The 12,708-nt window shown below is 42.4% G+C and overlaps 2 protein-coding genes across 2 annotated transcripts in view; one reads left to right on the top strand and one right to left on the bottom strand.

The window, feature by feature from the left end:
* Positions 1-6,852, bottom strand: part of LOC126291654 (uncharacterized) — a 48,962-nt gene extending 42,110 nt beyond the window's left edge. The window contains exon 1 of the mRNA XM_049985223.1: positions 6,732-6,852. The gene's annotated coding sequence lies outside the window, so the exon portion shown is untranslated. The remainder of the gene's footprint in view (positions 1-6,731) is intronic.
* The window catches only part of LOC126291653 (G patch domain-containing protein 2), a 146,609-nt gene that overhangs the window by 11,852 nt on the left and 122,049 nt on the right, over positions 1-12,708 (top strand). The gene's annotated exons all lie outside the window — the stretch shown is intronic.

Here is a 12,708-nt window from a genome sequence, read left to right as displayed (position 1 = left end):
CCAGTGGGAGACATACCTAGAGAAAAATGCCATGTGCCACCTTTACAATTAGCGTGCTTCAAGACAGCCAACACTGTAGTAAAAAGTTATTGTGCAAGCTGCAAAGGGATGCTGTGTACCACTACTAGTGACTCACATTTCTCTCTCATTTGCAAATGCTAATTCTCCAAACTTACCAGAAAGAATTTAGTGAGAACTGCTTCGGTATCTTACTTTAATCTGACCTTGTGGGAATCCCAGGTCTCGAGCATTACTCGAGAGTGGGCCGCACGAGTGTATTAGTGTGACTGAGTTGGGCAGCATGCCATTAATATTGGCTTCAAACACAAAAAATGTTGTACAATTTTATCCACATTTTAAGCTAGGTAATATTCATTTCACTAAATGGAAATTTCATCCAAGTCCTCCTGAATCTCCACACACTCCCTCAGTGCTGACACACAAAGAAGTAGTAGTATCACAATTTGATGGGGTTCTTTTGATGTTATCATCAATTATCTTCTTTAGACATCATATTATCTTGTAGCACTCAAGAAGTCTTTGAGTCAGTTGTATATGTGGGAATCAGTACTGTGGCCAGTTCCCACGATTCCTAGGATATGTTGTTTGAAAAGGGCAAACTGTTTTTCACATGAGCAATTCTTGCTATATGCGCATTTATTTATGAACAGATGGTGTTGCAAAGTCTGGAGTTCATTCAATGGTTTCATATACATCTACATAGGTAGGTAGCCAATGTATGGTGTGTGGTGGAGGGTACCATGTCACTACCAATCATTTCCTTTGCTGATCCACTCGCAAATGGAGTGAGGGAAAAACAGCTGTCTATATGCCTCTGTATGAGCCCTAATTTCTCGTATCCTATCTTCATGGTCCTTCAGTGCAGTTTACTATGTTGGCGGCAGTGGAACCATTTGGCGGTTAGCTTGAAATGCTGGTTTTAAATTTTCTCAGTAGTATTCCCTTAAAAGAATGTTGCCTACTCTCCAGATATTCCCATTTGAGTTCCAGAAGCATCTCTGTAACACTTGCATGTTGTTCGAACATACTGGTAACAAATCTAGCAGCTCGTCTCTGAATTGCTTTGATGTCTTCCTTTAGTCAGATCTGGTATGGATCACAAACACTCAAGTGGCACTTGAGAATAGGTTGCACCAGTATCCTGTACAGGGGAACCACTCTTTCCTAAAATTCTCCCAATAAACTAAAGTCGTCTATTCACCTTGCCTACCACAGTTGTCATGTGCTTGTTCCATTTCATATGGCTTTGCAGCGTTATGCTCAGATATTTGATGTCTTGACTGTCAAGCAGGACACTAGTAATACTATATCCGAATGTTACAAGTCTGTTCCTCCTACTCATCCACATTAACTTACATTTATTCACATTTAGAGCTAGGTGCCATACATTATACCAACTAAAAATTTTGGCTAAATTGTCTTCAATCTTCCTACAGTCATTCCACTTTAACACTTTACCATACACCATAGCCTCGTCAGCAATCACAGATTGTTGCCCACCCTATCCACTACACATCATTTATGTGTACAGAGAACAACAGTGGTTCTATCACATTCCCCTGGGGCACTCCTGACAATACCCTTGTCTCTGATGAACACTCACCATGGAGGACAACATACTGGATTCTATTAATTAAGAAGTCTTTGGGCCACTCACATATCTGTAAACTTATTCCATATATTCGTACCTTCGTTCAGCTTGCAGGGGCACTGTGTTAAATGCCTTCTAGAAATCTATAAATGTGGCAAGTGCCTATTGCCCCTCATCCATAGTTCACAGTTGTAATGTGGGAAAAGGCTAAGCTGGGTTTCACATGAGTGATGCTTTCAAAACAACCGCGCTGATTAATGGACATAAGCTTCTCAGTCTCAAGAAAGTTCATTATATTCACACTAAGAATATGTTCAAGGATTCTGCAGCGAACTGAGGTTATGGATATTGGTCTGTAATTTTGTGGGTCCATTCTTTTACCCTTCTTATGTACTGGAGTCACCTGCACTTTTCTCTACTCACTTGGGACTTTATACTGGGTGAGAGATTCATGATAAATGCAGGCAAAGTAAGGGGCAATTGCATAGAGTACTCTGTGTAAAACTGAATTGGGGTTCTGTCTGGACCTGGTGATTTATTTGCTTTCAAATCCTTCAGTTGTTTCTTTACACCAGGAATGGTTACTACTATGTCGTCCATTGCATGTCTATTCGATGGTCAAATGATGGTATGTTTGTATAATTCTCCTCTGTGAACGATTTATTGAACATGAAATTTAAAATTTTTGGCGTTGGTTTTACTATCTTCACCTCCCCCACCAGACTGGTCAACAAGTGACTGAATGGAAGCAATATTGCGTAGGACCAGAATTTTTTTGGGTTCTCTGCCAGATCTTTTGCTAAGGTGTGACGAGGGTAGCTGTATGCTTCACGCACAGGTCTTCACAGACCCTTGAATCTGTTCTAACATGCATTCATTTGTTCATTCTCTTTTGAACTGTGAATGTAGCAGCTTTTGCTTCCTCAGCATCTTCAGAATTTGATTATTGAACCATGGTGGGTCTTTCCTGTCCTTTATCCACTTACTAGGCACATGACTCTTCAGACCACAATTTACAGTGTACTTAAATTTGCCTATAATTCCTCTGTGTCCATCTTATTGGAACCAAGTGATGTCAGTGCACTGTCTAAGTGGGATGCTAACAACTGCTTATCTGTTCTATCCTTCTTGACTGATTTATTAGTTTTCAGAACAATAGTTGCTGTAATGATATGATTGCAAATCCTCCTTTCTATGCAGACATTGTTGGTAAGGTGCAGTCTGTTTGTAGCTGTAAGGTCTAAGATATTTCTGCCGTATGTGGGCTGCCGAGCTAGCTGCTCAAGATAGTTCTCAGAGAATGTGTTCAAAAGTATTTCACATGACTGTCATCTGTCTGTACCGCCCGTAATGAATCCATAGACATACCAGTCAATACTTGGTAGGTTAAGGTTGCCTCCAACTAGTATTGCATGATCTGATTATTTACATGCTACTGACCATAAACTTCCTGTGAATGACACTAGAACTGTCACAGCTGAATTGGGTGACCGGTAAAAGCATCCAACAGTTAATTCACCTACACCTGTTACACGCGATCTGATGACTTCACTGTCACACTCAACTTTGCCCTCACTAGAGACAATATTTTTGTCAGCTGTAATGAACACTCCTCTCCTATGATATATAATCTGTCTTTGTAACTTATGTTCCATGACTCAGTAAATATCTCGAAGCTTTCCACTTTGGGTTTCAGCCAGCTCTCAGTCCAAAGAATAATTTGAGCACGAGAACTTTCCTTCAGGGCAGCAAATTTTTTTTAACTTTATTATGACTACTTAGACAGTTACTGATAAAATTTTGACAGTCAGAGTGTCTTTACTCTGAACGCGATGTGACTTCCCATGCTGCATATTGAGTGGCGAGTGTTCATCAGCGCATATCAAACTATTCTCTAGCCTAAAAAGCCCTCATGTTCACTAGACACATACTCCCCTACTGGAGTAGTTGCTTCCTTTGGGTAATGCATCCCTGACCTATCAAGAGAAGTTCTACAAATCCCCACATCATAATGCAGGTGTAAAAATATGCAGCCAAGACTGTCACAGAGTCGACAAAGTCTTTCTTTGAGACCCTCCACTCGGCTCCAAACCGAAGGACTCTGATCCACTCTGGGAACAATAAAATGCAAATTGCGAGCTCTACTCGCACCCAGCAAATGAGATCAGTGATCTTCACCACCTCTTTCAGCCACGTATATGAACTGAGGAGGACCTCAGAACCCATGTGACAGGCTTCGTCGGTGCTGACATGAGCCACAACTTGCAGATAACTGCCCCTGACAGATGTACTTATTGACTTATTGAACATTGACTTTCCTTCCAGCCCTGAACGCTATCTGCTCAAGGGGCTGCATAACGCAAGTTGGAGCACCCAATAACTAGTAATGATGGCCTGCCCCCCCCCCCCCCCCCCCCCCCCGTACCTGCTCCACCCGTGCTTAAGGAGCGTCCACCTGCCCACTCCCAGGGTGAATGGGCGAGGCCAAGTGGCCAGTCTCCACATTGGCCCTCCGCTTCGAGCAATGCAAACGCGTTGCTACCCCCCACTCACTCGGCTGTGAGGACGGATCCACTGTATCGGGTATACTAGGAGGTGCTTCAGAAGCAGAGCACGTGGGCAAAACAATTGACACCTGATGTGTCCCATGTGACGAGCCTGATTTTCCGTCACCACTACATCCTGAGACAGCAGCCTGAAGGTGACTGACCACAGCCAAAATTGCATTCAGCTGTTAGCAAACTGCAGGACTGCATCCTTACACAGCATCCACACATCCTAGCAAGACTAACTGAAGAAGTAAACTATAAAAGCAGATAGAATGCTAGATATGCGGCATGCTAACCTTCTGATGCTGATGTTTTAATGGCCTGTATAGCTGGCTGTTCACTGAGCAACTATTGTGCTACAGACAGAAAAAATTTACACTTACAAAAATATGAGATTACATGTGTTCAACAGAAAAACATGCACAAAATTTAATTATTTGAAATGGACTGCAATAAACCTTACCTATGCCAAGATAATTGCAGAAATTATCTCAATTGGTAGGAGAACTGAATGGGACTGTATGAAAAATTTACAGAAAAACCGAAAGAAATAGAACTTGGCTGCTGACAAATGGACTGTGATTTCCGAAATAAACAATACTGGGGAAGAATGGGAAGAGAAAAAGATTTAAATGCCTTGGTCACAAGGATGTTGTGACTGGTGGATCACAAACTCAGATGCGAGAGGAAGAAATCCGACATCTCCTTTCCAAAGGAATTGTTCTGACATTTGCCTTAAGTGACTTAGGAAAATTACAAAAATACTAATTTAGATGGCTGGACAGACCTCCCAAATTAGGGTTGTGCATGCCAATGACTATACTATATCACTCAGTAATAGTATTAGAACCATTTATTGGAAGGTTATTTTGTAGGAAATCTGAAGTCTATAACATCTTCCAGTCACAAGAAAGAATTAAGTTTTAGTTATTTTTTATGGTCTGTGAAGTGGGTGAGATGATTAGTGTCGTACCAGTAGGACCTTTTCTTTCTTCTCGACCAGGGGAGAAAATAGCAATAGAAGCATCAAATAAAATGTACCATTATCCATTTGCAAATTATTATGGCATGTAGGAACAACCTTTAGTTCTGGTAAGAAATTGGTGTGTGAATACAGTTGCTTTCCTTTCAGCCATTAGTGACACCCTGTAGCAATTCTAATTTTCCTATGTGTACGATGGTCATGAATTTGACCCCCCCCCCCCCCCCCCCCCCCCACACACACACAATATATGGCCAGTGTCATTTCAGGATTGGCAGTTGGGCCTCAGTACCTGGAGATGTCAGTGACCATGTGTGTGTCAGTTGTGTTTTCCACTTCTGGTGAAGGTTGTATGTAGTTTGGGAGCTGAACATTTCTAGCATTCTTTTCGCTGTGTCTGTCCATGACTGCATTTCTGTGTTGTGAGTAGCACTCTATCCTTTCCATCTTGTGTTTTTCCAGCCCTGTACGTTCCAGTGTTTAAATCAATCTACCAACACTACTACAGCTAAAACCTGCATGGATGATGTGTGATGCAGACCAGGGGTTCCCAGACATTTCCTCCAGTGGAATTCTTAGAGTTGCTGTTACTTTAACTGAACATATTATTTTGAAGGTTAATGAAATGTAAAAAACGAGAAAAATTTGTTTCACTCAGTTATAGCTTCAGTTTTTGAACACAACTGATAACACAATAAAATTATACAAAAATAATATCGTTATATTGAAGAAAAACATTTTATTAATAGTTGTTTGCGGAACATTTACTCTCGTCCTGCGGAACCTGGTGTTTTTCGAAGCACAGTTTGGGCACCTCATGTGGATCTACATCTGAATTAGGTTAGATGATGACAGTTTATGATTTTACGAAGCCAACAAATAAATGTGAATGCAAAATGAATATTCCGCTGTAATATACGTCCAGTATCACAAAATTGTGAATCCTGCTGTTGTGACTGGTTTAGGCAGTGATGGATTTGACGCTACGTGCTGGGAAGGTTACAGTACCGGCACCTGTATTTTTACAAATCAAGCACCGGGTTCATGAGCAGTCCGTTGTAGACAACAATTGATTGATATTTGTGTAGTTTTTCTTTATAAGTAGCCGAAATAGATAAATTCAGCACGCATGTAATGGATAATTGACGTAACTCCGACAGTTAGTTTGGTCGCAAGTTACGTCGCACATACATAACAGATTATCTATAAAAAAAATACGATTGGTAAAGGAGGGGGATTGGGGTTCGTCTGTCCTCACCTTCTGTCAGAAATAAACGAGAGTAACCGCATGGTTGGAGCGTGGTCTGTTTACGCGAACTGACAATTTATCCGAACTCGACGTGTGTTCACAGGAAGTGACAGGTAAACGTGTGCAGAAGCGCCTGCATATTATTACTCTTATCGTATTTTCCACACTTGTGCTAGTTCGCCTGTCATTTACTGCACCCTAAATCACTGGATTTTTACCTGTTATTGTGAATTCCTCGGCCTTTGACTTTTGTACATAGCACTGTCGCACACGCACGCACACACGCACGGCAGCTGCGGCGAAGTCTTGTCTACGACAAAGTTTTGTAAGATGTCGTACCTTTACATTAGTCAGTGAAGAAGGCTGGTTGTAGTGACCTTGCCTCGGTTACATTCACATACTGGTCACAGTCTGCGAAATTCGGAAGCTCTGATAGAAGAATGGTGTGTGCTCTCCGTGTTTGGATGCCGGTTACTGGCCCCTTCTACCCCCACCCCTCGCTTCTTTGTCCTTTCAGCCCTTGCATCCAGCGGCGAGCTGCGATGTTCGCAGACGGCGTCTTGTAGTCAGTTTTTAACGGTCGTAAGGGAACCAGGTGTTGCCCAGCGTGTCGCGAAGGGTCTAAGCCCAAGAACTGAACACACTAAACACAATTACTTAACGATACACGCACTTCACTGACTTGTTTCCGCATCCGTGATCTAGTTCCTTTTTTTATTTTTTATTATGAATTTTTGAAAAATTAGTCCACAGTCAGAGTAAATTATAAATTGTTTAAATGGTGGCGTATTCAGTTTCTGGCTATCAGTGGTTTGCTACTGAAGTCACAGCTTTTATGCTACTCGCCTCAAACGACATCCAAGGTCTGCAGACCAGTGTGAAGTGCACAGCGAGGGTAAGGCCAACTGCACCAGTTATTAGGGCTCCTTCCCATCTCATTCATGCATGGAGTGCGGAAAGAATGCTTAAATGCCTCCGTGTGCGCTGCTCTCGCGATCCCTACGTGAGCGATAATTGGAGCTTGTAGTATATTCCTAGAGCCAACAAGTCACTTGTTGAACCCTTGTGAGTAGGCTTGCTCTGGATAATTTATCATGAAGCGTGCCAGTTCAGTTTCCCCATCGGCTCTGCGACAGTCACCCATGGATCAAATAAATTCGTGACAATTATTGCTGTCGTCCTCTGTATACGGATCCCACATATTTCAGCAATATTCTACGACGGGCCGTACGAGTGACTATGAGATCGTTCCAGTCCCCACGCACTGTCACGCACAACTGTTAGTATAAGTTGACCGATTCCAACTGTGACTCAGTGATATTACAGCAGAACCTCGATTTAACCGGCAGTTTAGGGGACAGTGGCTTGACGGAACGCCGTAAAGGTCGGATAATCAGAGAAGAAGGAATCATGTCATTTATAGGACTCAAAATGATGTAGCGAATCAAAATTAAGAAAAAAAAATGTTTCTAACAAAGAGAGAGCAAAACAGAAAATTGTAGACATTGAAAATCTGTTTAAGAAAATGTGCAAAATTTTTTTGTTTCGATTTCTTAAACCTGATTTTGTGGCTGGATCACTCCAATTCTTTGGTCACAATGTGTTCAAAGTTATAGCGGTTGGGTCCTAGTCCAAACTTTTGAGGACAGTTTCGAACGCATCATTTGCTACAGAGTGGCTGATCTTTTCGTCTTATTCGCGTTTTTCATCATCTGACTTCTCTTTACTCAACATTTTACTGTTGTAAAACAAGACCGATGACCAGATCCATAACAGCAACAAGGTTACCTTCCGCTAACCATTCCTCTACATCAGCAGGCTTTACATCATTCTGAAGAGTTTAAAAATCAGTTATTAAGTGTGCAATGCCTGGCTCATTAGTTTCTGGAAGTTCTTGCTCTTGATTTATACTAGGGCGAATCTCTTGCGACGTTTTTTTGAAGAATAGTTTTCTTAAATTCTCGAGCAGCTCTCTAAACTGCGTCTTTTGTGTTGAAGCGTTTCATTGTTTTCTCTAGCAAAGCGCTGACATATTTCCTTCTATAACGTCGTTTTAACCACTCAGTAACACCCTTGTCCATTGGTTGAGGGAAAGGGGGTCGGGGCGAAAACATAGCTTTTATGTCACCTTGTGGAAGTTCAGAATGAGAGGCGTGTCTTGGGTCTTGTCAGCAATACAGTCCCACGGTATGGTTGGTTTCTTGAGTAAAATCGATCGACAATGTTGGCACGCTGTTAGGCGCGGAGCGCACACGATTGGTCGAATAATCTGAGTAGTCGGTTAATCGAAGGTCGGATAATCCAGCTTCTGCTGCATAATCATAGGATACCACTTTTTTTCGTTTTGTGAAGTGCGCAGTTTTACTCTTCTGAATTTTTGAACCAAGTTGCCCTATTTACATTACTTTGAAATCTTACCAAGGTCCGACTGAATATTTGTGCAGCTTTTCTCAGACAGTTCTTCGCCTTGTATCACCGTATCGTGCGAAAAAAGAGTCATATATTACTACTAACACTGCCTGGAAAGTTATTAACATGCAACATGAACAGCAAGGGTCCGATCACGTTTCTCTGGGTCACACGTGAAGTAACTCCTACATCTCTCGATGTCTCTGCATCAAAGATATCATGCTGCGTCCTCCCTACCAATAAATCCTCAGTCCAGTCCCAGATTTCACTTTCGGGAACCAAGAAATACTTCATCTATTTGAGCACTTTTATCCATGGCACTCACGATGTCATGTATGAAAAGTGCGATCAAATTCAAATACTCGTTGTCTGTGCCGTAACAGGGCAACAATGAAGTGCGGTTGATATTTGCGTATAATTGTTGTATCAAAGATAGAACTGTTGACAGATACAAGTGGACCGTTGACGTCCTTTCAACAGTTTTTAAATACTTTTTACAGTCTCTACCAAATACTGAATTCGTGACATATTTCAGAAACGTATTATTATTCCTCGCCAGTACCAGTAGCGAACTTTTTGCTCAGCCTGAGATGGCTCCATTGGCCTAGTTGTTGTTGGTGGTGGTGGTGTGGTCTTCAGTCCAGAGACTGGTTTGATGCAGCTGTCCATGCTGCTCGAATCGTGTGCAGGCTTCTTCATCTCCAAGTAACTATTGCAACCTACATCTTTCTGACACTGCCTAGTGTATTCATCTCTTGGTTTCCATGTATGATTTTTACCCTCCACACTGTCCTCCAATACTAAATTCATGGTCCCTTGATGTCCCAGAATATGTCCTACCCAGTCGATCCCTCTTCTAGTCAAGTTGTGCCAGAAATTCCTTTTTCTCCCCAATTCTCGTCAGTACCACCTTGTTACGTGATGTACCCATCAAATCTTCAGCATTCTTCTCTAAACATTTCGAATGCTTCTATTCTCTTCTAGTCTACACTATTATTGTCCGTGTTTCATATCCATACATGGCTACACCCCAAATACTGCCAGAAAAGAATTCCTGACACGTAAATCTATACCCGATGCTAACAAATTTCTCTTATTCAGAAACGCTTTCCTTGCCATTGCCAGTCTACTTTTTGTATCCTCTATACTTCAACAATCATCAGTTATTTTGCTCCCCAAATAGGAAAACTCATTTACTACTCTAAGTGCCTCATTTCCTAATCTGATTCAGTCAGCATCACCTGATTTAATTCGACCACATTCCATTATCGTAGTTTTGCTTTGTTAGAGGCCTATTTTCAGGTGAACTATTAATCGTATAAAACTTTTGCAGGTTCTGAAGTTGCGTGTGATGAAATACGACCGCAAAGAAGGCAGCCCAAAAATAGTCACATCTGTACAGAAAAAAGGAAAATTGTTGTATCCCTTGCCTTCAGTGTCAGTGAGTCGCAAATGGAATCCGTCAGCTCCTAGAAATTCCTGAGTGGAGTGCAATAAATGACTGAGATATGAAATGAAATGGGACGATCACTTAGCCCCAATTGTAGGTTATCCATATGGCAGACTTTGATTCATCGGCAAGTTACTGTCAGAATGGAGTCTGTCTAGAAAGGGGAATGCTTTCAAATCACTTCGTCGTTTTATCTTAGAATATTGGTCAAGTGTGTGTGACCATCAGATTGAACAGTGGGGAACATCGGACGTATACAGTGAAGGGCAGCACGAATGGTCACAGGTTTGTTTGACCTGTTGGAGAGTGCCACAGAGATGGCGAAGAAACTGGACTGGCAGATTCTTGAACATAAATTTAAACTGCCTTGAGAAAATCTACTAGTAAAGTTTCAGGAAATGACTTTGTGACGGCTCCAGGCATGTACTTGAACCTCCGATGTATCGCTCACATAGGGATCGTGAGGCAAAGGTTATTTTAGTCACAGCACGCGCAGAGGCATTTAAAGTCTTCCCGCGCTCCATGCACTACTGATAAAATAGCTTTATTTTTAATTTTTTTGTATGATTCGTAGTGGAGCGGTGCAGAGATGGGCAAGGAGACTTACCGCAAGTGACCTTAGCGCACTTCAACCACTTTTTGATTTTGGTTGGTTAAAAAAAAAAAACTCGTGTTCACTCGGTAAGTCAGCGTACATCGCGTGGTGAAGGATTCATATATGGGGTTGGTGCATAAGTTCTTGGCTTTTTTTTCTATGACTTTAATAAACACAACAGATACACATAATAGACACTTCCCCTATTCATATATAATGTATTCTCTTTCACTATTTACCACAGTCTGCCAACAACGTCGGAGTACTTTCGATCCCGCGACTGTAGAAATGTCGGTTTTCAGGCGAAGAACTAGTCTATACCTGTTCGGAATGCATTTTCATCCGGAGGGAAGTTCCTTGAAGGTTGTTCCATAGAGAACGGAAAAGGTGAAAATCTCAGGGCGCAAGATAAGGTGAATGAGGTGGGTGCGGAATGACTTTCCAACCCAATTCCTACTTGTTAGTGTTTTTGTCTGTCTAGCAGAGTATGGACGGACATCATCATGGAGTAACATCACATCACGCAGTCTTTCTGGTCGTTGTTCTAAGATTTGCAAGACGTCTCAGCTGTTGACAGCTCAGAGAAGCAATCCGTAGTACAGCACACCGTCGCTGTTCCACCAGATGCAGAACATCGTCTTTTGTGGGGTGCCAGTAGGTCTTTTGTGTGGGGAGTTGCTGCTTTGTTTGGCCTCAACCGTTTGTTTCTGTTCCTTATGTTAGCGTAAAGACATCATTTCTCGTCACCAGTAACGGCACCGGGCAGGAATATTCGGTGTTGTTCACGAGCCTATAGATGATGATCAAGCAGAGTTGCACGTATGGCCATCCGCTGATTTTTGTGATTTCGGCTTACAGCATGCGGTACTCAAAACACCCGATTCTCGAACCTTCCATATTGGATGCTAATGTCGCACGATGGTAGAATGATCACAGTTCGTCACATTTGCCAGTTCTCGATTACATTGACATGAATCATTGTGGATTAATGCGTTTAAACGATCTTCATCTTCCCGATCGTGGAGAGTCACTAATGTTGAAACGATCCTCCGTATAATGAGAAAAACATTATCTTGCCCGCACATGGTACAATTTCCGGCAAACGTCACGTAATTTTGTCACGCGCAGTATCGACGACAGCGGGAACTGCTATCGACTTTCGTTGGCATTCGATACGGGCCTCACAAACCTCCATGCACGCATATCGGAGATTTATAAAAACGCGTTCCAGGCGTTGATTTTTTTTTTGCGGAAACCAGAGCATCACTGGTATTCACCGATGCTTGTACAATGAGTGCGGAGGCTTGGCAGTGAACAAAAGCGAGGTGAGTCGTTGGGCGAGGCGTGTCAGCATTACAACAACGTCGCCAACCTGTCCGATGTCACGCGTGCTGACTGGACACACACAGCCGTGACTCAGGAAAATGCAAACGAACTTCTCCATCACCGCACAAGACCTCCCTCAAGTCTGCCCACCCTACAGCCTGGATCTCGCGCCTTCCGACGTCCATCCGTTTGCCCCAGTGAAGCATGCACTCTGCGGGAACCAATACGTGGATGGTAGGGAGGTTATTCATGCAGCAAGACTTTGGCTCCTATGTTGGCTACTGGGGAGGTACCATGCCGGTATACAGGCCCTCTGAGTAAGGTGGCGTAAGGCCGTCGAATTGAACGGAGACTGTATTATAAACCAGGGTTTTGTAGCCAAAAGAATATGGGAATAATATGGTGTATCGGAATACGGCCAAGCTGTTTTTTGAAAAAGTGTTACATTACTTATTAAACGGCCATGGTATAAACTATAAAACCAACGTTTCGACCGAATTACACCAGCCTTCCTTTGGTAAGACTGCTTTTACAGC

The sequence above is a fragment of the Schistocerca gregaria genome, chromosome 9 (assembly GCF_023897955.1).
Source record: "Schistocerca gregaria isolate iqSchGreg1 chromosome 9, iqSchGreg1.2, whole genome shotgun sequence".
Lineage (NCBI taxonomy): Eukaryota > Metazoa > Arthropoda > Insecta > Orthoptera > Acrididae > Schistocerca > Schistocerca gregaria.
This window is presented reverse-complemented; position numbering and strand designations above follow the sequence as displayed.